This window comes from Lepidochelys kempii, chromosome 13, assembly GCF_965140265.1.
Source record: "Lepidochelys kempii isolate rLepKem1 chromosome 13, rLepKem1.hap2, whole genome shotgun sequence".
NCBI lineage: Eukaryota > Metazoa > Chordata > Testudines > Cheloniidae > Lepidochelys > Lepidochelys kempii.
Genome location: NC_133268.1, coordinates 18,290,289 through 18,317,115, shown reverse-complemented (window position 1 = coordinate 18,317,115; position 26,827 = coordinate 18,290,289). Strand labels below are relative to the sequence as shown.

The 26,827-nt window shown below is 42.8% G+C and overlaps 1 protein-coding gene across 10 annotated transcripts in view; it reads left to right on the top strand.

The window, feature by feature from the left end:
* Positions 1-26,827, top strand: part of NCOA3 (nuclear receptor coactivator 3) — a 168,674-nt gene that overhangs the window by 80,292 nt on the left and 61,555 nt on the right. Inside the window, exon 6 of one of the 10 annotated variants that reach the window (XM_073309494.1) lies at positions 23,256-23,463. The exons of 7 other annotated variants lie outside the window; for them this stretch is intronic. The gene's annotated coding sequence lies outside the window, so the exon portion shown is untranslated. Of the gene's footprint in view, positions 1-18,022; positions 18,700-19,677; positions 20,373-23,255; positions 23,464-26,827 lie in introns of those variants that run through there. 2 more of the 10 variants (XM_073309503.1, XM_073309504.1) reach the window with 2 other exon arrangements.

Below are 26,827 nucleotides of genomic sequence, written 5' to 3'. Positions count from 1 at the left end.
AAGTAAAAGGGCCCACCAAACTATCCTTTTATCAACACAGATCACTGGCACCAAGCAACAAATTATACAGCACAGAGCACAGTTAGGCTAGTATGCTGTAATGAAACCTGTTGCTGTGCCATCTACTGCTTGAAGTGAAGACACAATAAATCGACCACCGAGAGCTCTCCCATCGACTCCAGTACTCTACCAGAGTAAGAAGCATAGGCAGAGTCAATGGGGGAGCATCAGCAGTCGACCTACCGCAGTGAAGACACCACATTAAGTAGCTCTAAGTACATCAACTTCAGCTACTCTATTTTCGTAGCTGAAGTTGCGTAACTTATTCCTGGTCTACACTAGAGGCAGGGGATCGATCTAAGTTATGCAACTTTAGCTACGAGAATAGCGTAGCTGAAGTCGACGTATCTTAGATCGACTTAGAATCCCTTACTTCGCGTCCTCGTGGCTCAGGATCGACGGCCGCCACTCCCCCGTCGACTCTGCTTCTGCCTTTCACCCTGGTGGAGTTCCGGAGTCAAAGGCAGAGCGATCAGGGATCGATTTATCGCGTCTACACTAGACACGATAAATCGATCCCCGATAGATCAATCACTGCCCGCCTATCCGGCGGGTAGTGTAGATGTGGTCTTAGACCGACTTAGCTCTCCCCACCCCCATGTGTAGACCAGGCCTTAGAGTCTGCCTCTCCTATTCTTATGTTCTGTACCACCTGTGTTTCTGAAATACCTAAGCTACAGTAGCTGTCCCAAGAGTTAAGCTTGCAGGAGTTGGAAGTAGAGCATTCTAAGTAGTTTCTGGAATTCATTCCCACTATGTGCGGAACATGTTGCAAGATGACCCTTTTACAGGCTTTTCACTAACTGGTTCTGTCATGGCTTGACCAGTTTCTTCACCAGTGGTGATTAGGATTCCTTTCTTGGTGGTGGCAGTTTACTTAAGCCATATAATTTTGCAGAAGTTAAGCTTTTATTTAAAAAAAAAAATCTAGTTCTTATGGTTACAAAGGCAACTTCTCAAAACAATGGAGTGTTGCTGTGCTGTTTTCCATGAGTCTGCATAGGGTTCCAGAATTTGGGCTGTTGCTCAAAGCTTTTCCTCAGAGGGAAACTGAGAAGTTCTGCTGTTGCTATTTGGAACCCTATGGGAAGTACTGAAACTGAGATGTATTCTTCCAGTAGGGAAAATGATGAGCACTAATAGAAGAAGGCACTGAGCTGTTCATATTGTAGGAGAGTCAAAAACTTCAGGTGGTGGAGGATAGAGGGGATTTTCCCCCATTGCAGATCATCAAGCTCATTGTTTGCAGTGAAAATAGAAACCTCATTCCTTTTTAAAGTAGGACAAGAAGTGTGAGCTTTGAGTTTACCATACCTACTAGAAAAGGGATGATATAAAAAGTGGAGCAGAGTACAGGAACAGCCCCCTGCTATGAATTTTTGGTACCAGGACCTCGCTGCTGTGTTCTTTCCCTTTTTTATGTTGGGCTTTGTCTAGGACTGTCTGGTAAATTCATCAAGTTCTAATATTAGACATTTAACCTCCTGACTGGGGGTTTCTTAGTCCTAGTCTACACAAGAAAAAGTTTGCCAGTATAGCTATGCACAATGTATAGCCACACTGGCAAACTCTCCCAGTCTAGATGCAGCTTATACTTGCAAAAGGACTTTTTTGCCTTCTTAGCATATGTGCAACGTGCCTCAGCTCTCACGTGACCAGGATTCATCACCAAATTTGGTCCCCTGGTTGGATCATAAGTTTCCCCAGCCCGGGCCAGGTACTGACAGGGAGTAAGATGTGAACACTGATCCATGCCCCCCATTTTTTTGCCTGTATAACTCTGTCTGCGCTAAGGCTTTTGCTGGTATAAAAATATAGGGTTTTTTGTTTTGTTTTAAAAAGTCACACCTATAACCAACATTGCTATTGTGGAAAAAGGTCTAAGTGTAGACTAGACCATAATCTGTCTGTTTAACTTAGGCTATGTCTACACTACAGAGTTAAGTCGACTCAAGTCATGCCGATGATCATAAATCTCTATAATTACATTGCTTGTGCATGTTCATACAATGCTCCTTCTGTCGGCGGAGTGTGTACACAGTTGGTGCTCTATCGACAGTGAGAGGAGTGCACTGTGGGTAGCTGTTCCACTGTGGAACTTGCCACCTTCTGCAGCTAGGAGTTGTGGATCGCAGTGCATCATGGTTGCAGGCTCAAAGCCCCATGATGCAATTTTTCTGTCCCATCGTTTCATGGTATGCTGACTGTTTTGCACCATTTTTCCATAGCCCCTGTTTACTGTGCGCCCGCCATCTCTGCCTGAGAGGGTGGATCCTGCACTGCTCTGTATTGTTGTGGTCAGTGTTATGAACACAACGCAGCTGAATCTGCATTATATCATGAGCTCCAAATCTGAACAAGAATCTGTGGTGCCTGCCCTGCTGTGTGCCATGGAAAGAAACCATATCAGGTTACTTTTGGCATTCACGGAGCAGCTGCACACAGTGGACCATCGCTATTGGGCTTGGGAAACAAGCACTGAGTGGTGGGATCGCATCGCTATGCTGGTCTGGGATGAGGAGCAGTGGCTGTAGGACTTTTGGATGCTCAAAGCCACCTTCCTGGAACTCTGTTTGGAGCTCGCCACAGCCCTGTGGTGCAAGGACACCAAAATTAGAGCTGGCCTCTCAGTGGAGAAGCAGGGGCAATCACTGTGTGAAAGCTGGCAACTCCAGATTGCTAGCAGTTAGTCGCAAATCAGTTTGGAGTTGGGAAGGCCACCGTGGGGTTGCATTCACTCAAGTGTGCAGAGCCATTAATCACATCCTGCTATGAAGGACTGTGACTCTTGGAAATGTGTGTGAAATAGTAGATGGCATTGTGGCAATGTGATTCCTTAACTGCAGCAGGGCAATAGATGACACGCATATCCCCGGACCATCTTGCGATGGAGTACATCAGTAGAAAGGGGTACTTTTCTATGGTATTGCAGGTGCTTGTGGATCACCAGGGTAGTTCCACTACTATCAACGCAAGGTGGTCAGGGAAGGTGCATGACGCATGCCTCTTCAGGGACACTGGTCTGTTCAGAAAGCTGCAAGCAGGGACTTTCTTTCCAGACCTGAAGATTCCAATGGGGGATGTTGAAGTGTCCACAGTGACCCTGGGAGACCAAGCATACCCCTTACTCCCATGGCTCATGAAGCCTTACATGGGAAACCTGGACAGCAGCAAAAAGCACTTCGACAATAGGCTGAGCAGGTGCACAATGATCATTGAATGTGCGTGTGGCAAATTAAAAGCTTGTTGGCACTGCCTTTATGGCACATTAGACGTAAATGAGGAAAATATTCCCATCGTCATAGCAGCCTGCTGCGCACTCCATAATATTTGGAAAACAAAAAGCAGTACTTGTGGCACCTTAGAGACTAACAAATTTATTTGAGTATAAGCTTTCGTGAGCTACAGCTCACTTGTAATAAATTTGTTAGTCTCTAAGGTGCCACACGTACTCATTTTCTTTTTGCGAATACAGACTAACATGGCTGCTACTCTGAAACCTGTCATAATATTTGGGAGGCTAAAGGTGAAAAGTTTCCATGGGGTGGAGGTGGACTGCCTGGCGGCTGATTTTGAGCAGCCAGCTATCAGGGCTTACTGGGGGCTATTCAAATCAGGGAGGCTTTGAGGCAACATCTTAACAATGAGCACCAGTAATGTGTCTTTCTATTACTTCTGGGGGAATTCTGCACCAAAAAATTAAAAATTCTGTGCACAATATTTTTAAATTCTGCATATTATATTTGTCAAAATGACACTGTATAACCACGCCTGTTTAAATTCTTTTGGTAATTTATTTCAAAATATCTATCAGCAACTATGTCTCTAACAATACACAGAGACAAAAAAATTCCTCCAGGAGTAGAGAGGTAAGGAAATCCTATGACAACCCAGTTCCTGTTTCTCTTCCCCCTCCTCCCCAGAGCCCACATCCACACCCACATCCGCACCCCTTCTCACCAGAGCCAAGCTGCAAGGGTACCCCCAAGGCCAAACACTCTCACGCACCCTTCTCCACTAGAGCCCAGCTGCAGGGCCCCCCAGTTCAGACACTCGTGCACCCGCACCCTACCCTCCATTTCTCAGAAACCAGCTGCAGGGTGCCCCCTACACCAGACACCCACACTCCCTTGCTCCCAGGCCCCAGATGCATGCCCCCCCCTAGAAACTCGCAGGCCCCCACCCAACCCAGATACTCTCACCCCCTTCTCCTCAGAGCCCAGGGATCCAGAAGGAGAAACAGCCTGATGCTAGGTCCTGGGCAGTGTGTGTAAATTCCTGCACACTGCCTCCTTACTTCAGGGTGTGCTGAGAACTGCAGCTGCCGGGAATTCTCCAGCTTCTTCCTCCTCTCCCCAGCAGTGTCTTCTACTTGCAAGCTGTGCTCTGCTGGCTCCAGCAGCCCCTAGTGGCAGCCAGTGGCTCTACAGCCCATTTCTGTGGAGGAAAAAGAAATTCTGCACAAAAAATACTAACTTCTCCACAAGTTCTGCATGTGCAGTGGCGCAGAATTCCCCCAGGAGCATTTCTATAAAGCATTCTTCCATACTTTGTTAACTTGCTGCATTGCACGAAATTTTGATGATTTGTTTCCTGACCATGATTTGTAGTCTGCAAATGTGCCAGTTGCCACTGTGTATTAATTCCAGCAGCAACCACAGTGTATAGGAGACAAATAAAGATTGATTATGGTTTCAGAGAGTGTTTGTTTATTAAATATCAATAAACACACAGAAAAATGCATTGTTGAAAGGAACATAACACTTAGAAGGGCACTCTCCTGATAGAGGCTTATAGCTGTGTGTAACTCCAGCTCTCATTTGCAAAGTGGTGGAGTGATTGGGCCTGGAAGATGCAAGGAACGTGTGGGAGAAGTTTGGAGAGGGCATAGCAAACAGTTCTGCATGGGCTGCAGCAGGGGCGAGCATGCATGTGTTATGCCTGCAATGCGATTAGAGACTTCAGCATCTCCATTTGCTCCTCCATCACTTTTATCATCCACTCCTGCTCCTGATTCCTCTCATGCCTATCTGTTTTTAAATGTTCACTAAGTATCTCTCTCCATCCCCTGTGTTCTTGCAGCATTAGAGGATTGGAGCAACTCCTAAAACATGTCCCCCTTGCTCCTCCTCAGTTGCTTCCTTATCTGGCAGAGGTGTTGCACTGGTGTGTAGGGTGATGCTCTGAAGACCACATCTGCAGAAGCACAGGAAACAATAAACAGAAGCATATTGTTAGTGCACGAACATCATCAAATAATAATAGTTAAATACACCTCTTTCTCACTGTCACTTGGCAAGCACACAGCTCAGCAAATGCCCTAAACATGGTAAATTGGGGTGAAGAGTGGTGTTCAGGATGGGGCAAAGGCTCTTGGTGATTTTTTTAAGGGGATCACTGCGAGCAAATAGGGACAATATTGTAAATTCTGCCACCATTTTCCAGAGGCGGGGGGGTCATTGAAGCAAATATCTCACTCCTGAGGATAAGCAAGGATTCAAGGGTGCATCTCTTGCATGCATGTGGCTTCAGACACGGTCCCTATGCTGCTCACCTGTGTGCTGCTTTGATCCCTGCACCAATGATTGCCAGTTGGCATGGGAAAGTTTCCTGCAACGGGGGAAGGAACAAAGCAACTCTGCCAAGGAGCCCTTTGCAGAGGATTGACTTCCTCAAGATCTCTCTGAAGGATTCCCGTGAAATCTTGATTTGCATTAACACACTGTTCTGCAGGGCCCCTACTGCATAGCTGCCCAGGAGAACGTGATGCAGATGCAAACACAGCTAGTCTTTGTACGTTTCTATCCCTCAATCCGCCTCTGGCATATAACAAAGCAAAGGACAGCTCTACCTCATGTAACTGAGCAGTATCCACTCAAAATGAGCACTTCCCAGAGCACCCTTCTTCATCGTGCACACCAGAGACTGAATTCTGGGACTGGCTGAAACCCTCTGTGGTGGAGAAGGGGTCCTGGCTCGTCATGTTACCAGATGACCCTGTTGCCTGTCCCATCTCATCGTCCAGCTCCACCACCTCGTCCACCAATTTGTCCTTGGTGTTGAGTCTGCTGGCTCCAGCCCGCACCGGTCTCTCTCTCTCTCTCTCTCTCTCTCTCTCTCTCCCCCCACGAAGTATCCATGGGGCTTGTGGAGGTGGGGTTGCCACCAAGGATGGTGTCCAGCTCCTTATATAGAAGTGGCAGGTCTTTGCTGCAGCACTTGCCTTCTGGTACGCTTGCCTCAGCTCCTTTATCTTCACACGGCACTGCTTCATGTCCTGTTCTTAGCCTTTATCCAACCTGCCAGAAGTAATCTGACTGTAGGTATCGAAGTTCCTTCAGCTGGAGTAGAGCTGGGACTGCACAGTCTCCTCTCTCCACAGACCTAGCAGATCCAACAACTCTGGTGCACTCCAAGCAGGGGTCCTTAAAATTGCCAAATCAGTATGGCAGACCCCCTCTTCCATTGTGCCCACCTCCAAGAAGGTGGAAAAGAAGTACTACATCCCTGCAAAGGGATTTGAATACCTGTACACTCACCTTCCAGCAGCATCCTTGGTCGTGTCTGCCGTCAATGAGAGGGAAAGGCAGGGCCAGCTGAGTGGCACACCAAAAAATAAAGACACCAAGAGGCTGGACTTGTTTGGCAGGAAAATTTATTCGACTGCCAGCCTGCAATTTCGGGTGTCTTACCATCAGGCCCTACTAGGCAGGTACAATTTCAACCTGTGGGATTCCATCAGAAAGTTCAAGGAGGCCATTCCACATAACCAAGTCCAAGAATTCGCCGCTTTAGTGGAGGAAGGCAGAGCAGTAGTGAGAGGCGCCCTCTAAATGGCCTGAGATGCTACAGACTCTGGCCAGGTGGTCGCCTCTGCACTGGTCATGGGGTGCAGCTCCTGGTTACAGTCCTCTGGGCTATCCCAGGAGATGCAAACCACTCTGCAGGACCTCCCATTTGAGGGAACAGGGCTCTTCCCTGAACTTACTGATGCACTGCTCCACGGCCTTAAAGACTCCCTTGCCACCCTCCTTTCCTTGGGCCTGCACACTCCTCAGCAGGGTAGGAAGCTGTTCCATTCTCTGCCTCCTCAGCTGAGTTCCTAGGGCATCCCCTGAACAAGCACCTACAGGAAAAAGGACAAAGACAGGGGGTTTAAGTGGCAGTACCCTTCATCTTCCCATTCCTCTGCCCAGCCTGGTTCTTCCAGAAGCCAAGGAAGCCAGAAGTAGGCATTTTGAGAGTGTGCCCTAGAACAGCACCCTGTTCACTTCTCAGGATCCACCCTCCTACTCTTTCCTCAACTGCCTGCGCCCCTTCCGGTTGCCTGGTCGCAGCTGAACTCAGACCATTGGGTGCTTGACATATCATCTTTGGGCTAAACCCTGGCCGACCCTCCCACCCAACTCCCTTCCCTGTCCCTCTTCAGGGACCCGTCTCACAAGCAACTCCTCGTTTAAGAGATTGAGAATCTCCTGTACCTGGGGTAGTGGAGGAGGTCCCTCGGGACATGAAAGGTAAAGGGTTCTACTCCTGCTACTTCCTAATCCCAAAAGCAAAGGGAGGCCTCAGACCCATTCTGGACCTGCACCACCTCAAAGAGTCTCTCAAGGAGTTTAAATTTTGCATGGTCTCCTTGGCCTCTATTATCCTCTCCCTGGATCCGGGACACTGGTATGGCGCCCTCGACTGTAAGGACACTTATTTCTATTTTCCTTGGGCACAGGCATAATCTCCGTTTTATGTTGGGCCACTGCCATTTTCAGTTCCCGGCGCTGCCCTTCGGTCTCTCGTCAGCTGTGAGAGTGTTCACAAAGTCCATAGCGCCAATGACCACTTACCTGAGGCTCTGAGGTGTACAAATTTATCCATACTGTGACAATTGGGTAATAAAAGGCCGATCCCGGGATCAGGTATGGCGTCATCTCAACCTGGTTTGCTCCACCTGCCGCGACCTGGGGCTGGCAATAAAATACATCAGAAAAAGTCAACCTTAGTTCCAGTGTAGCATGTAGAGTTCATTGGAGCAGTCCTTGACTCTACTCAAGCCAGGGCCTTCCTTCCCGAGACCCAGTTCCGAGCCATGGCAGACCTACTCTTGTGCATGCAAGCCCACTCTCTCACCACTGCTCACACATACCTGTGGTTCATGGACCACATGGCAGCCTGTACTTACATAGTCCAGCACACACAACTCCACCTCAGGCAGCTACAGGTGTGGCTGGCATCAGTCTACATCTCCAAGAGACACAGCATGAACTGTGTAGTCAAGATCCTGGACCACCGCCTGGTGGAAAAATCCTGCGTCAGTGTTGAAGAGAGTTCCATTTCCGGCCTTGCCCCCATTGGTTGGCCTTGTCTCTGATGCTTCTGACCTGGGATGGGGAGCCCACCTGGGCGATCTCAGCACGCAAGGTCATTGGTCAAGTCTCTATTTGCTCCCTATACATCAGGGAGCTCAAAATGGTTTGCCTGGCCTGCCACACCTTCCTATGTCACATAAAAAACAGGGTGGTCCAGGTCCTGATGGACAATACAGTGGTGATGTTCTATATGAACAAACAAGGTGGAGCCAGATCGTCTCCCCTTTACCAAGAAGCCCTAAGGCTATGGGACTTCTGCGTACAACATGACATCCATCTCCTGGCCGCTCACTTCCCCGGGGCCAGGAATGCTTTGGCAGATTGCCTCCGCAGGACTGTCTTGTCTCACCTCTAGTGGTCCCTCTATCCGGAGGTGGTCTGCATCATCTTCCAAAAGTGGGGGGACTCCCCAGGTGAACCTGCTTGTGTCCAGGTAGAACAGGAAGTGCCACTTTTTCTACTCCATTCGGGGGCTCGACAGAGGCTCCCTGTCAGATGCTTTCCTGCTCCTGTGGTTGAGGGCTCTGATGTATGCCTTCCCTCCAGTTCCATTGATCCACAGAGTCCTCATGAAGATCAAGCAGGACAGGGGCGAAGGTGATCCTCATAGCATCGGCCTGCCTGCGCCAACAATGGTTCGGCACTCTGCTGGACCTCTCGGTGGCTGCTCCATTACAGCTACCACTCTGGCAAGACCCGCTGTTCCAGAACCACGGCAGTGTGCAGCACCCGAACCTTGCAGCGCTGCACCTTACAGCTTGGCTGCTGTATGGTTGAATGCGAAGGAGCAGGAGTGCTTGGCCAACGTCCACCAGGTCCTGTTGGGCAGGAAAAAGCCCTCCACCAGGGCAACCTACCTGGCCAAATGGAAGCGGTTCAACCTGAGTGGGTCTTGCTGCAGTTGATCCTGGACTACCTTCTGCATCTCAAGCTCCAAGGCCTATCCCTTTCATCTAGTAAGGTCCGTTTGGCTGCTGTTTCGGCCTTCTATCTACTACTCAAGGGCAGGTCAGTTTTCACCCAAGAGATGACTGTCAGGTTTCTCAAGGGCCTCGAGCACCTCTACCAGCCCCTCAGGGACCCTGTCCCTCAGTGGGACCTGAATCTTGTGTTGTCCAGGATCCCCTTCGAGCCTCTGGCTTTCTGCTCCCTCCTCCTCCTCGTCCTCCTCCATTCCTGGAAGATCACGTTCTTGGTTGTAATAACTTCAGCCTGCAGAGTCTCTGAGATTAGGGCGCTTACCTCAGAACTGCACTATACAGTCTTTTACAAGGACACGGTCAAGCTGCAGCCACACCCGGCCTTCCTGTCCAAGGTGGTTTCAGTTTCACATGGGCCAAGATCATAGAATCATAGAATATCAGGGTTGGAAGGGACCTCAGGAGGTCATCTAGTCCAACCCCCTGCTCAAAGCAGGACCAATCGCCAACTAAATCATCCCAGCCAGGGCTTTGTTAAGCCTGACCTTAAAAACTTCTAAGGAAGGAGATTCCACCACCTCTCTAGGTAACGCATTCCAGTGTTTCACCACCCTCCGAATGAAAAAGTTTTTCCTAATATCCAACCTAAACCTCCCCCACTGCAACTTGAGACCATTACTCCTTGTTCTGTCATCTGCTACCACTGAGAACAGTCTAGAGCCATCCTCTTTGGAACCCCCTTTCAGGTAGTTGAAAGCAGCTATCCAATCCTCCTTCTTTCTTCTCTTCTGCAGACTAAACATCCCAGTTGCTTCAGCCTCCCCTCATAAGTCATGTGTTCCAATCCCCTAATAATTTTTGTTGCCCTTTGCTGGACTCTTTCCAATTTTTCCACATCCTTCTTGTAGTGTGGGGCCCAAAACTGGACACAGTACTCCAGATGTGGCCTCACCAATGTCGAATAGAGGGGAACGATCACAGCTGGCAATGCCCCTACTTATACACCCCAAAATGCCATTGGCCTTCTTGGCAACAACGGCACACTGTTGACTCATATCCAGCTTCTCGTCCACTGTAACCCCTAGGTCCTTTTCTGTAGAACTGCTGCCTAGCCATTCGGTCCCTAGTCTGTAGCAGTGCATGGGGGATTCTTCCATCTTAAGTGCAGGACTCTGCACTTGTCCTTGTTGAACCTCATCAAATTTCTTTTGGCCCAATCCTCTAATTTGTCTAGGTCCCTCTGTATCCTATCCCTACCCTCCAGCATATCTACCTCTCCTCCCAGTTTAGTGTCATCTGAAAACTTGCTGAGGGTACAATCCACACCATCCTCCAGATCATTTATGAAGATATTGAACAAAACCGGCCCGAGGACCAACCCTTGGGGCACTCCACTTGATACCGGCTGCCAACTAGACATGGAGCCATTGATCACTACCCGTCGAGCTCAAGTATCTAGCCAACTTTCTATCCACCTTATAGTCCGTTCATCCAGCCCATACTTCTTTAACTTGCTGGCAAGAATACTGTGCGAGACCGTGTCAAAAACTTTGCTAAAGTCAAGGAACAACACGTCCACTGCTTTCCCCCATCCACAGAGCCAGTTATCTCATCATAGAAGACAATTAGATAAGTCAGGCATGACTTGCCCTTGGTGAATCCATGCTGACTGTTCCTGATCACTTTCCTCTCCTCTAAGTGCTTCAGAATTGATTCTTTGAGGCTCTGCTCCATGATTTTTCCGGGGACTGAGGATATATATTTACTTGGTTTTTTTCCAAAGCTGTATCACAGGAGGAGCATCAGCTGCATTCCCTAAACATCAGAACGGCACTAGCCTTCTACGTAGAAAGGACCAAGCCATTCCGTAAATCAATGCAATTGTTTATCGCTATAGCTGACAGGACGAAAGATTGTCCAGTATCTGCTCAAATAATTTCTTCTTGGATCACTGCCTACATTCGCTGCTGCTACCATCAGGCAAAGGTGCCACCTCAGCAATCGTAATCGCCCATTGAAGCAGTGCGCAAGCCTGTTCAGCAGCTTTCTTAGCCTAAGTGCTGATCCAGGACATCTATAGGGCAGCCACCTGGTTGTCTGTCCACACATTCGTGTCCCATTACGTGCTTATCCAGCAGGCCCAGGATGATGTTGGCTTCAGTAGAGCAGTGTTACGAGCAAGAAGACCGTGAACTCTGAGCCCACCTCCAAGGATACTGCTTGAGTCACCTAGAATGGAATCGACATGAGCAAGCACTCAAAGAAAAAAAACTGTTACCTATCTTTTCATAACTCTTGTTTTTCGAGATATGTTGCTCATGTCCATTCCATTACCTGCCCTCCTGCCCCTCTGTCGGAGTTGCCGGCAAGAACGAACTGAGAGGGCATAGGGCTGGCAGCACCTAATGTACCGACACATGAGCACAGCACTGAAGGGGGCGCCATAGCTGACCCTACAGATACTGCTAAGGCAAAAATCTCCAACTGTGCATGTGGGCGCGCGCACACCTAGAATGGACATGAGCAACACATCTTGAAGAACAACAATTATGAAAAGGTTGGTAACTGTTTTTTAGAACCTATTTTTCAACATGAAAATTTTTATTTTTTCCCAGGAAATACTTTAATTGGATACAATTTAATTTTCTCCCTCTCCACCATAACACTATTTGTTATTTGGATGAGAAGAACAAACTGTGAAGATAAAGTTGTATGCTGAGCAGGAATTGTCTTTGTTTCCTTTTAATGTATTCATGGAATCAATTGACTGTTTTAAATCTGTAGATGATGTTGGTATTATAGCAAGGTGTCACTTCAGTAAATCTGATTAATCAGAAATGCTCAAACTACAGAGTTTAAATGAAATTAGTGTAGTCTGAACTTTATGCCGATATTAGATGGGGTTATTGAAATAATTACGTTCTTTTAAGTTTACCTTCATTATATACCATGTATATGAACAGTTGGGCAAATTAATTCCTGATGTAGTTTCACTGACTTCAGTGTAGTATTACCAAGGATTTATTTGGCTCATGACAGAAACCTGGATTTCAGACAACTTGTATTGTCTCTCCCCCAAAAAATGAAGGGGGAAAAAAAAACAGTATGAAAAAAGATGTGCTATGGAAGATATCAGAAACATGTCTGGTGTGTCTCCCACACCAATTTTCACATTTCTGTTGAGAGATCTAGCTTTGAATGTCTCTAGTAACCCTATGATGAACATGTTGACAGTGAAGGGGAGATTGATTTAGTATTTGCCTATGAAATACTTATTTGAGATTGAAATATTCACTGTACAAATGTGACTCAATCTTATCATGCGGGAATTAGTTTCCACTGTGTACAGCATGGACACAATAAGAGTCGTCTACATTTTTGCCTTATCAGATGGAGGCAAGGTTAGTTCATTTGTCATTGGAAACCTAACCATTCTTACCTATACTTGTCAATTTATCAAGAAGAGGAGGGTGATGTGTAGCATAGCATCCAAAGAGAGTGGTTATGGGGAGCAGGCCTTCAGTCTTCTCTCTTCTCCCAGTACCCTCTTTTCCCATCACTTTGTTCTTACGCTGGTTTCTGTAGCGAGCAAGAAAGAAACTATAGGAGAAAAGAGAATAATATGGCAAAGGTTTGCTTCATTCACAGACTTGTACCTGCAGGAGGAGGAAGCACTGCCACCTTGGAATTCTGTGTATTACTTCTGCTGCAGGGAATATTAATGCCATGTGAGAATCAGCAAGCCCGCACTTCAAGTTGGCAAAGATTAAGACAGCTGGGGTATCTGCAATTCGGGATGTAAGAACAATAGTCAGGACTTTTTGTAGGTCTGTGAAAAGAGAAAGTGACTAAACCCTTTCTTCCTTGGGCAGAAGACTTAATTTGGAGCATGGATGTGTTCAGATCATCCCTTAAAAAATAAAATAAAATCCCAAAACACTTCAAAATGGAGGATGAGTAAAGTGTGAATGGTAAGTTTGTGGAAGACTGAACTTGTTGGCATTTTCTACAAAATGTGGGTGAGTTGGCAGACTTACCCAATCTGCTCTTGAAGAATAGTAAAACTGCTTTGTTCCAAAGTTCTGTTGCAGTGCAGTATCAGATGTCTGTTCCTGTCACTGAACTGGCTTAGCACTCTGCTGTCATTTTTGTATTTCTTCACTAGCACACTTTGACGTTTTTCTTCTAGCTGAGATTACCAGTAACTGGCTTTCTTGAGAGCTAACACCTTTGCCGATCTCTTACTCTGTATGTATGATTAATAACCCCCATCACCAGCTAACTTGATTTGAAACGCCCCTTAACATTTAATGTAGATGTATTCAAATCATATTAGCTAACTCTAATTTTAAATAGCATTTTTTCTGGTCATGTAGAGAGACCTTTTGGCTATTTCAAATGCAAAATTAAATCAAAACATCTAATTTTTAATCTGTTGTCTGCATCTGCTGAGCTTCAGCAAAAGTGAAATAAGGAACTCTACCTTTCTATCTTCCTTGTTGCCCAGACAATGGTGTGTTTTGAGGTCCATATAAAATGGTAGGCTTTGTGTGCTCTATGAATATGCTTTTAGTTGACGGCTTTTGTAAAAAATGAGTTCATCATACCTTGCTGGTGATTCTTCCTTCCGTGAAGACCATTTTTCTTCTCTCCTCTTCTTTGCCTGTTTCTCTTTCCCTGTATTTGTCCTTAATGTCTCTTGGCTCTCATCTAACATTTTCCCTGCATTCACCATCATATTCAGCAAGAAATGAAACCAGTTTTTGTAATGCCACTTCACCATGCCTCCTAACTGCATTCAAGATCATTATCCATATCCTTCATATTGCAGTCAAAAAAGGTTTGCCCTTCCACTCCCATAATAGCTTTATGGGGCGGAGGGGGGGGTCTATTGTTTCCATTCATATTGAGATGTCACAGATGTGTATGCTCTTCTGAATTCTTTTCTGTCTTCAAGCTATTATGGCCATTGCTCCTTTGATTCCCTTCTCAGGCAAGCTGCAGTAGGCTACACAAAAAGGAATTTAGGTCACAAATAACTTAAGTGTATTCTGCTTGAGCTAGAGGAGGAAAACTGGCTGATTTTTTAAAAATTATTCATTAAATGTATTAAAATATGGCAAAATTGAGACAAATATTATTCTACCAGTTCTATAAAAAATTATGATAGGCTTGACTCTACAACAATAGCAGTGTAAATTTTTAGTCTGTAGAAGCAGAAGTGTGCAGTTGATAAAGTGATAGGTATAGCTTTAATACTTTAACTAAAGCTGTAGAGTAAAAGATGGCTGGTTGTTTTTCTGTCTACCTGTACCAGTAATATACCGTCAACGTACCAAGAATGCCTCATAAAGTTTGAGTTTAAAAAAAAGTCCTTTTATTTTCAGTGGTTTTTCTCATTTTAAGATAGGTAAATATTAAAATATTGTGTTTATTATATAAAATAGATCTGAAAACACTTTAATGATACAGAATATTACAAAAATAGTTCTCATTCTCTGTTTTATCCGAGATGCATCTCTAGGTGTTTGGGTATCCGGTACATAAAGTGTACACACAGGACATGTCCTCATGCTACCTCTTTAAAGAGCAAGAAGGTTTAGAAAGTTCAGACTGCACTTTAAACATACAGGTATTTATTTTGGCACTGTATCTTCTTCAAGATGGATATTTTTCAAGAGAAAATTCAGATAGCAGAGGAACTAGTGGAATTCAGAGAAATATATCAATCGACTACTACATAATTACATTTTTGTAGTAAGGTAAAAAAAGTAAATAGTCACACATGCATGTGTATGTGTGAGTAGAAATAGTACTCTCTTGTATTCGGCAACATTTTATATTAAAAAAAATCTTTAATATCAGATATCAACAGTTTCTTAATTACACACCCATTGGACAAGCCATTTAAGTGTAGAAAGATCAGATATCTACAAAAACAGGAAACTATTTTGTATGCCCTCCCTTAATAGCCCTGAACTGTATCATACATACCCTTTTATGGATGTCTACTGGGTTTTCCAGTTAAAACTAATGTGGCATGTAAAATATACTTTGTTGCTTATGTAGGCTCAGCTCTGTGTGCTATACAACTTTTTAAGTGCAAATGGCTTTTCACTTTTTCCAAAAAGAACATATATAGTGAGATTCTGTGGATGGTTTATAACCTCTAGCAATTTTACAGCACATAGCCATTTAACCTAAATTGTCATCTAAGATGCTCTTTTTTTTGTTATTTCAGTTTCATATTTTTTATATTTTGTATTGGTAATACAAATACAATTGGTAATTGAATCTAGGATCAGATATAATCCCCTTAAAAGTTTGGGCCCGTTGAAAACTTTTAACAACTTTTAATCATGTGAGACTCTGCAATTTAGGAATAGTCACAGCCCAAGACAAAATCAAAAGAAATTGCCTACTAGAGCAAACTGTCTTCCAGCACCAGGTAGTTTGTGGTATGGGTACTATATTTTCTAAAGGCCTGTGTATTTATGAAATAATACACAAACTACTGCAGGCATATCGTCCATTGATTTATGCTCTGGCCCCTTGTTCATATACTTTGCTGGTCATTGTGCGAAAAGTGCTATTGACTAGTCCTCTTCCTGCCCACAAATTTGTTTTCACCATACAACTTAGCTTCTAGTCCTTCTACTGTGTTATAGTCTCCTTTAGCAGTACCTGTGTTGTTGTGTTTTGCAAGTATTTGTGCAGTAAGACTCTCCAGAGACTGCAATTTTTCAAGTTAAGATGAGAAACTATTTTGTTACTTATGTAAACCAAACTGTACACCCAGTGAGAGAGAGAGCAGAATATTAAACTGCTGCCTGCAATATGTGTAGACAATAACATTCCTATGCCTGCAGCACCAAATGGGTGTGCCTGATTCTCCTCTCACACCAGCGGAAACTAGATTTTACAATTTTCAGTAGAGTCAATAGGATTCTGTGCATTGATGCCTAGAATATTCCCTGAAATTTTGGAATTGATCAAATGTGATGCTCAAAAGTTATCACATTACAGAAAGACTGAGAAATGCCATCAGGTTGAGTGTAAGGCTTGCTTTGATCAGGCAGTAATGGTGAAATTGTTTTCTCCAGACATCAGCAACAATAACAAAATTTAAATCCTTAAGATAAATTTACAGAATCCCCATTGGAGAATTATATATGGTGAAAGTAAGAATATTGTGTACTTCTCTTGTGCATTTCTTTTGAGAATATGAAAAAGCTTTACCAATATTAGTGTCAGGACACCATTGAATAGTACTGGGTAAGGTAATACTTTTATACATAGGGAAATGAGACACAAAGGATAGGTGATTTGAGTATTCTGTACAAATACAGCTCTTTGCTGGAGTTTGCCACAGTTTCCAGCTGATAACACTATATATGTTTATAATGTTATTATTCAAGCACTAGAGAGAGGAGGAGGAAGTGATGAGTCTGATGTCCTGGTTGCATGGGCTGATTGAGCTGTTGTAAGAGATATGTGTTTTCCACTGCATGCATCCGATGAAGTGAGCTGTAGCTCACGAAAGCTTATGCTCAAATAAATTGGTTAGTCTCTAAGGTGCCACAAGTACTCCTTTTCTTTGTGCCTTCATCAGTTAGATCTCAGCTTTTGAGAACTGATGGCAAAAGTAGAATGGAGAGACAAAGCTGTGACCAAGGTATATGGGTCACTATTGTAAAAAGGCTAGGTTTCCTATATGTTGATTGAAAGAGACTCACTTTTTAAATAGTGGGTATCACAGGCGCCAGCTTTCTTTGGGCCCTAGGGGTGCTCAACCCTCTGCTCCGCCCGAGGAGCCACTCCTACCCGACCCTTTTCCCCCAGGTCCCACCGCCGCCCTGCTTCTTCCCACCCCTGCTCTGCCCCTTCCAGCCCAGTTCCACCCCATCCTCTGAGCATGCTCCATCCGCACTCCTCCCCCCTTCCCACCAGCATCTCCTGTACGCTGCAAACAGCTGATTGCAGCAGGTGGGAGGGAGGCACTGGGAGGGAGGGGAAGGAGTTGATGGTGGGAGTGGGCACTGGCAGATGGGAGGCACTGGGGGCAGGGGAGCAGGTGGCTGCTGATGGGTGCTAAGCACCCCCTAATTTTTTTTCCGTGGGTGCTCCAAGTCCTACTTGCTCCCTAGCGGCTGGCTCAATCTTCTGTGCCATGGCAATCAATCCAGTCCCTCCTCTGGGTCCTGCTTTTATCTCTGGCTCCTACTTCTTGCCTCTAAGAGCAGTGAGGGCAGAAACATAGATTTGCATCCCCCGAATATTTCCATTGCAAGGGCACTAGCCCTCTCCCACCCCCCCACCCATTCGTTCCATTGCCCCTAACTGTACATAAATTCTGAGATTTAATTGATACAAAGCTTAAACTAAAGTTTAAAGATTTAGTTGATATGTTTTTGAACATCCTGACTTTTGATGATATTACATGCAGAAAATGGAATGCCTATCATTTGAACATATATTTCTTGGAATGTTTTTACTGAAAGCTATTTTTGGACAAGTTTAAAAGCTAGCTCTGAAATTTGTTGGCTGCCTGACACAGATCACGTGTGTAAAGTAAGTTTCATTTTGAACATAGCAGTCAGTTTTCCCCCAGGACCTCTGTTGCAGGTTTGTTTGTTTAATCTAAAACCGGTACTAAATGCAGCTCTTGGGAGGAGGGTTGTTTTTGTTTTTTTAATCACTGATTCTAAACATGTGGGTGACAAGCTTTTAAAAACATTTCTTAAATTTTCCCTGTTTTATAATCCTTACCAAAATGGAAAACTTAGAATGAGATCAGTTGAAAATCTAACCACGTATTTATATAATGCTGTAGTCTGCATGTAATGAGTCCATTTGGCATCTTCAAGTGATTCAGTTATAACAATGCAGTAGGACTGGAAGGAGTTAATGCTAATTATAATGCTGTGGTAATGCTGAACCTGCCATTCTCAGGAGATCTAAGAAGCAATCTATCAGGGTATGTTGGATCCTAGCTTCCTTAGGTCCCTCGAGACATTTGGCGGAGTGGAATTGCAGAACAAAAATATACATTCTGACATCTTCAGAGTTTCAGGAGGGGGAATGGACTTGCTGATGACTGGGCAGGGATCACGTGTATTTAGTGAAACAAACTGATGAGTTTAGTTGATTATATTTCCTGTTTTCACCAGGAACTTGATGAGTGCTCTCAGTTTTTGTAAGTGTTAGATGGTATGTTGCTGTCTCCAAGAAGAAAGTGATAATGGTTGCTGTTGAAAACTGGCAGACTGAGCTCTAACTGTACTGAAACTGTATATTTGGAAGATTGCCTCCTCCCTTTTAAGGGAAAAATATTTCCCTAGCTGATTGGTTAAAAGGTAAGAGCTCTCATATCTGTATCAGCTTGCATGTAGAAAAATGTCTCTGTCAAGAACAATGTCTTACAGGAACTAATGGATTGTGTGAGAAGATAATGAAAATATGGTAATCACTTAATTTGCATCAGCTTTCATTAATGGAGCAGTATTAAGGTTTTGGTGTTTATTGTATGCCTATTCTGATATTAAACATTTTGTCAGGAATGTACAAATGAATAAAATTACATTGTTTTAAAGATCTAGTTATCAAAATTTCAGGAATAAGAACAAAGCATCTGCTGTGCATAATGACAGTAATCTTCATTGTTTGTCTTCCCATAAACTTCAATTTTAGAAGATTTGCGAACTTTTTGCACGAGTAAAAGGAAAAAAATGAAAACTTGTGAAGACTGAATTTTTAAAACAAATCTCCAGTTATATATTTAATGTTTTTAATTCAAACTTTAAAATGTTCCATCATTTGGCATACATTTGCATACTAATTCAAGTGGTGTCTTTATCCACATTAAAGTTATGAAAAGAAACGGTAGATGATTCTGTTGGGTTTTTTTAAACAATTCAGTTGGCTATTTGAAAGCAAGATCAAATTATTAATATCAGTATCAAATATTAAAATAAAACTTGTACAGCTGAGGGTGGGGGACCAGGAATCCACATTACTTTTACCATTTATTCTTTCCCTCAAAAATCCCCATTAGGCACATATGTGTATTTTGGACAAAGACTTGTCTCGGCAGAGCTTCCAACCTTTGACAGCTGAGAGTCCCAACTCTAATTCCCATGTGGGAGTGAAATGCAAGTAAACACTTAGAATGTAAATCACAGATTAATCTATATTTCTCGAAAATAGGTGTTTCAAAGCTCTTTATGTCCAGAATTGTCAAATCTGAAAATTATATATTAAAACCTATATTTCTCTTACATAGAATACAAATTTTAACACAGGTCATTTATATTAAAAACAAATTATCCTGTATGTAGTTATTGTAAGTAAATAAATCATGTAAATGTAATTTCTGTCCTGTTTTGACTACACTGATCTAACTGGACTTACGCTGTTGTAAATACTGTTGTCTTGTCTTCTGTGTCAGTCTACAACAATGGTAATGACATACCATTGACATAATCATATAACACGGTCTAATTTTGTCTATAATGTCCAAGTACTTATGTTGGACACCTATTTGGGTAGCATGAAAGCCAATAGATTCCACTGTAGTAGGGAGAAATGTCAATCCATTGAAACTTATGATGTGGGTAAAAGAAAAATGACTTTCTTTTAAAAGTTATCTTTGTATTTACCATGTTTGCTTTTTTTTTTAAGCTTAACTCAGTTCTTTTAATGAGATTTCATTCATTTTGAAGCTTGATATAATTTACTGTTTCCTTTAATTTAAAATTATAATCATCCCTCGTATAAATTGACATTCCACTGTGGTGCCATGGATCCTATCTAGTATGTGTAAATATTATTTGTCACCCTTCAGATGCAGCTAAAGTGATGGTCACTTAATTTGTGTGACTGGTCCTTAGAGCTAGTAATCTGAAGTGGGACTTGTTCTGTGTAATGTGACAGTGACTACAGCATATATCGTGAAAGACATCAAATCACTGCAAAGGCTAAGGCGGTGCTCATGGTTGGCATGAAGATGGATGTCTTAAAAATTCCAAAGGTATAAAATGAACCTTCTTATCAACCAAGTTGGGTGTGACTAGTTAAATAAAAACAGAGCTAGAAGTAATTAAAAGTAATAAACATTTAACTAAGGAAACAAAACACAAGTCATATGGCAGTATTTTCAGGTTTTGAATTTAAATCTGTATGAACATAAATTGTTTTTGTACTCTGGCACTAATTGTTACATTCTTCTGAATTTTATATCCATATTGCAGCTAGGATTAATGACATGAAGTTAAACTTTCAAGCTTGTGTGCATCCCTATTATGAGTTGTACTACGTTATTGATTTAGTAATATTTATTATGTCGAATGTATTATGTAGATTTGTACTACTGAGCCTGTATTCTTTCTTGCTACATTGTGGCTTATGAAGCAATGTGTGTCAAATGGTCAGAGAACATTGTATTTAAGTGTATTTTTAGTCACAAAAGTGACTGTAAAAATGACATCTTGTTTCATCTTTAAGCTACGTTAGTGACTTTTATATAGCATGTGATCAGTTTACAAACCAGAATGTGCAAGTTTTGAGTCATATTGTGGTTGGGACTGCACTGAGGAAGCTTACACTGCTTGTAGTTAAGATGTTGTACCAAAGCTAATTCAACAATAATCATCACTATTTCTCAGTGTGAGATGAAAGGAGGTGCTCCTTTGTAGACTCTTATTAGACACTGATTTAGTAGTATCTGAGCAGGCAGCCCGACATGCTGCAGTCTATTACTGTCTTTTCTGAGGGTAGATGCTGCTGTTGAACTATCTGGACTGATATAAAAGGATGTTGGTGAGCAGTGGTTTCTTACCAGTTAATCTGGTTTATCAATTCCCTTTATACTGGCCTAGACAGCACATCCTGTATTTTGGTGTTTGAAGTAGGAAAGTTTTCTTGAAAAATATGTATTTTTTTTAAAAAGAATTATGCATTTAATTGTCCAGGAAGTCTAGCGCCTGAATGCTCAAAAAGAGTTAGGAGCCTAAGTCCAAATTTTGGGACCACTGTGATGCATAAAACTCCCACTGAAGCCTGTCGGCACCTAACTTGCTTGGCACCCAAGATTTTGCAGTAAAAGTTCCCTAGGCACCTAAGTTTCTGCCTCTGAGCATGCACATTGCTTCCTACCTCTAGGCACCTGGGCACCTAAACCCCAGAGTGATTCACAAAACAGAGGAAGCTGCTTAAAGTTGTGTGTGAGACTGATCCGGTAGGCATGCTCAGAGGCCGCCTACTGGATCGAGCCTATCAGGTAAGTTCACACAAAACAGCTGGGGGTGGGTTGGAGGAGGACATCCCTCATAACTTTTAGCTCAGTGTTTTGGATACTCACTTGGGGTGTGGCTGGTCGCCCCTCCACTGAAGGGATCTGAATTGGGATTTGTCACCTGTTAGTTGAGTGTTCTAACCATTCGACTGTGGGATATTCTGATGTGGGGCTTCCCTCAGTCTCTCTATTGTCAAAGCTGTTGCACTCTGGATAAATTATTACTCATTGAAGCAGGGTGACTGGATCCTAGGTCTCCCACCTCCCAGGTCAGTGCTCTAACCACCAGGCTATGTAGTCATTCTCATGTGTGTGTTTGTGCACACACGCACACTGACACACACTGTGAAAGAGAGAGAGAGAAGCTTCCAGAAATAGGGAACACAAATGACACATTAGGGGAAGGGAAGAAATATTCAAAACATTCTAATGCATACAGTTTTTTTTTAATGCTGTCCTGTCATTTTAATATATGCAAAGTGAACAAGAAGCAAGTTAATTGTCATATCTGAAAAATAGCAGCGTCATGTGCATAGTGTTTACTAAACATTGCTGGGAAATTGGTAAATGGAGCCTGACAAGACCAGTACAAAATCCATCGTCTCCCTAAAACGGGATGTGTGATAATACAATAATACAAAAGCTTATGCTCAAATAAATTTGTTAGTCTCTAAGGTGCCACAAGTACTCCTTTTCTTTTTGCGAATACAATAAGGATGTGTGTTGGGTTAGGAGTATTTAACATGTTGCAACAAGGGGTACATTGCTGGAGTTCAAGATTCTAAAACCTCTGTCCACATTACTTTTAGTGACAGCCCCGTTTCAGTGAATTGTATTACTAGGCTTCTCCTCCCCCTGCCCCTTTAATCTATATAATTTAACTGCTGAATAGCTTGAGGGAGGGGAAGTAAACTAAATTTGTATATTTTGAAAGAGTCTTATGTTAAAGAGTTACTTTATTGACTGATGTGCAAGAAAATTAGGATAATGCTGTGTAAGTACAACTGGCAAAATGTATTGTTTCTCCCCTTGAGATGCAAGGACAGATACATTAGTCTCAAAAGATATATTGCACCTTTCTGGTACAAAACAGTTTGTTATATTGCACCAAAGTGCTCTATTAAAGCCCATAGTAATTACCTATTTTCTGTTACCTATTTGCATAGCTTTGACATAGCATACTGTCATATCCACAAAGCTATAGTTAAGGCTTCAGTGGTAGTTTCACTGCATGCTCCCCTTTTTTTTTTTTTCAGGGATTTAGAACTAAGCTGTTCTAATTTGCATTGGTCTAAAGATTAGCATTTATCTTGTATTTTATTGTCTTCTTAAATGCCTTATTAGCTATCTTTAAAGCAGGAGATGAAAAGGGTTTTATGTATTTTTGCCGATCTATATAATTACAAAAAAAAATTGGTATCTAATTTGGATTTAACATACATTGGTTCATTTGCTATGAATTTTTTTTTTTTATTTCTAAAACAGTCCATCCAGTTCTAGTCAAATTTCATATAGCTGCTGTCTATGCCACGAACAATACTGTAGCTGGTTAACAGTCTTACCTGTTCTATTAAAACTGTATCTAAGTTGGTAACCTCTCAATTTTATCTCATCTCTAAGACTGATGTGACTGAAGTTTATCCTTCAGCTGCTACCACCATTTCTGCTCCAGATTCATGACCAACTTTCTTCTTCCATGAGTATATTGCTGTGGTTTTGACCATTTCCCCATTTCTTTGAAATTGGCTACTCACTTCCCACATATGTTGAATATGATGGTTACATCCCACCTGTCAGGTGATGTGATCACTTGTATTTGCTCCTGGAGGTAACTTAAATTAATCATTTTGTATCTTTTATTTATCTGAGCTCACATAAGAACTCCAGCAAGGTTGTCTTCTGTTGCTTGTGAATTCTGAGACCAGGCTTTATATTATGTCCTCCTCATTTAACCATTCCATCTTTAGCTCTAAAGAAAGTTTCTTTGCTTTAGCATTTTTAAAAAGTTTTCTTCTATCTTATGACTGAATACTGACTGTGGTCTTACATTTGATAATTGAGATATATAAACTGAGGTTTGTAGGTAATGGAATAGGACTTGTTACTGTAGGGTATAAATTCATTATTTCTGTAGCTAAAGCAGGGCAATCTACTGAATGTAAGTGTGTCAAGAAGTGTAATTAGATGAAAGCACACATAAAGATCTTCCTATATAAGTGAATACCAGACTGTGTAAACAGTCTTGCTTTACTGTTGAACACAGATACTTTGTAGACAGGAAATGGAAGACTCATATGATGAAGGTGCTATTGGTGTTGAGACTTAGCAGAGACATTGATTGTAGAGACTCAGATACCAAGTTTTGAGAATTGGGGTTGTGCTGGGATTGAGTTCTCTGTTCTGCCAGGTACCTCCTGTGTGCCTCTTTTAATAGCCTACGGTCACGCTCAGTGCTTAATTTGTGATGAAAGAGGTGCCGGGGCTCAAGCACTTTTTTTTTTTTTTTATATTCATAATGGATGCAGCAAGCCCAGAGGTGCTGGGACTATGAACTGCAAAGCCTAGAGGTGCCAGGGCTCAGTCCTAGCAAGCTCTGGAGCAAATTAAGCACTGGTCACGCTACCAGCAACCAACCTCAGTTTCCCTTTTTGGAGTATTCAAATAAAAATTCACCAAGTCTTTTTTTTGCGTCAAAAATACCCCTCCTTGCAGGCTAGGTTTATTAATATAAAATAAGCTGCCAAAAAAAACTCAAAATCCCAGAACCAATCTGTTCCTAAGTCCACACAACACAAGGTTTCTCTTCTTCCTCCAAAGACTTCCAGGGAGCTTTGCATGGTCAGGATGTCTCCCAGGCATAGGCACCGACTCCATGAGCGCTGTGGGGCTGGAGCATCCACGGGGGAAAAAAATGGTAGGTGCTGAGCACCCAACGGCAGCCCTCTATCAGCGCCCCCTCAGCACCCCCAGTGCCTCCCGCCTGCCAGCGGGCCCTGCAGATCAGCACCTCCCCGCACCTCCCAACCACCGCAATCAGCTGTATTTTGGCAAGTGGGAGGCAGAGGAGGGAGGAGTGAGGATGTGGGGCACTTGAGGGAGGGAGCGGAATTGGGCAGGAAGAGGCGGGGCAGGGGTGGGACCTTGGAGGAAGGGGTGGAGTGGGGGCAGGGCCTGGGGCAGAGCCAGGGGTTGAGCACCCCTTGGCACTTTGGAAAGTCGGTGCCTGTGCTCCCAGGCCTCCCTGCTTGGAGAGCTTTCCTCACTCTTGTCAGACCCTTCCACAGTTTACTGAGGTTCCTTTGTCTCCACTCCCTTTCCCTTAACTGTAGGCTCCTGCTGCTCTTTATAGGACATTAACCCTGATCTCTACCATGTGTGGCTCATTCTGTAATCAGGGGCGAGTCACCCTGTTACGTGCAGTAATTAGCTTAGTTTTATAGTGTCTGTAATAAAGCACACTAATACACTAGATGATCATCAAGAAATAAACTTGCAACTTTTCAGATGGTGCACAGTGCAATGGCCTTGCTCTGATCAGAAGAGGAAGCCTCTGGTTTTAGGATAGGAATAATGGAATTGCACTTTGCAGGATGTGACAGTGTAGGTTTTCAATAGCATGAGAATAGCCAGGTTTTAGTGAAAGGAAAGGTATATAATTCAGTGAAAAGTCTGAAATGATGAAGTCACTATTTAATAGCTTTATTATATCAGCTAAAAAATTTTTCACATAAACATAGAGTAATACTGACCTGAGTTATAATGTGCTCACTCCCTTTTGATATGTGGTAATATTTTACCATATTCAGTTTGATTATATATTTGCTTTCGTTTATCAACCAAAATTTCCATTTCTGTTAGTTTTTTACATTACTCTAGCTCTTCTCCATGCAGTAGGACTTACAGTGCCTTAGTAAAGACCATTCCAAGTTGTCATTCAGGAAAGGTGGTCCTGTAAGGTTTCTGGCCAGAGCAAATTAATGAAAATACTAATCTAGTTTTTACACTGGAAAGACCTTCCTGTAGGATTTATCAAAAACTGTAGTTATTCTGCACCACTAGACTTCTTTCAGAAACTATATTCCATCTTCCCTTTTAAACGGGTCATGTGTTTACATTCTAGTTCGTAGTCTACTTGGGCAGAATTGGAAAGCGCAGACTGGTGCTACAACCAAACCAGTCACTAACCCTCAGGCATACTGCCAAAGTTGCTGTGCCCAATAACTTTGATATATATAGGCGTTCTTTTTTTAATTTTTCTCTGTGATGCAGTGGATTTGATATTTCATACAGTGCACCCTCTGCCTACAAACAGGATTTATAAACCTGCTTCCCTACCAAAAAATGACAATGATTGTTACCAAAATATATTTCTTTATTGTACCTATACTTGCAACACAGCAGCCTGGAAGTCAGCTTAAACCAGTCTTTGGGCTATCTAAACCAGTCTTTGGGCTATGTGACTGTTTTCTCTTTCAGCCCACCTATCAACCACCTATTTCTTCCTGGTTATCAGTAATGACAGACAGGATGGGGCATAGTTACAGAAATAGCTCATAGATGACTGTGTATTAAATTCTTTTAAACTATAATTAGTGAATGAAGCATAAATGTTGCTAAATTGGTATATTCTGTCTTGACTCGCCCATATCACTAATGTTGTGAATATGCTGAAAATGGGAATGGTAGATAGACACTGACTGAACATTGGTTAATCTAGACACAGTTTACCCTTAAAGCTTTTAACTTGTTTTGTGACAGCTGGGGCTGTTGCGTGAATAGCAGTTATGAACAAAAGTCACCAAAGCTTCAAATTTAATCTAAAATTATCTAGAATTAATTGTAAGCAATTTACATGTCAGAGTTTTCAAACTTTTTCATAGTGTGGACCACTACTTAATACATTTTCAGTTTTTCCATTTTCAATCTCATAACAGCTGTATGGTAATTGCAATAGTTGCTTAAATGGAAAATTAATATGTGCAAAGTATTTAACACTTTAGCTGTCTTAATGTGCCTGAGAAGTTGAACATTTCAAAACTATTCATTTTTTTAGAACATGTTTTGAGATCTCAAATCTCTTCCATAAGATGACTTCTTCTGTAAGTGACTCTCTGTCAACCCTGTCCAGTCCGTGTCAGTGGTTCAGATGTTCACTGGGATTTCTTTTGGTGATTAGGCAAACTGTATCGGTA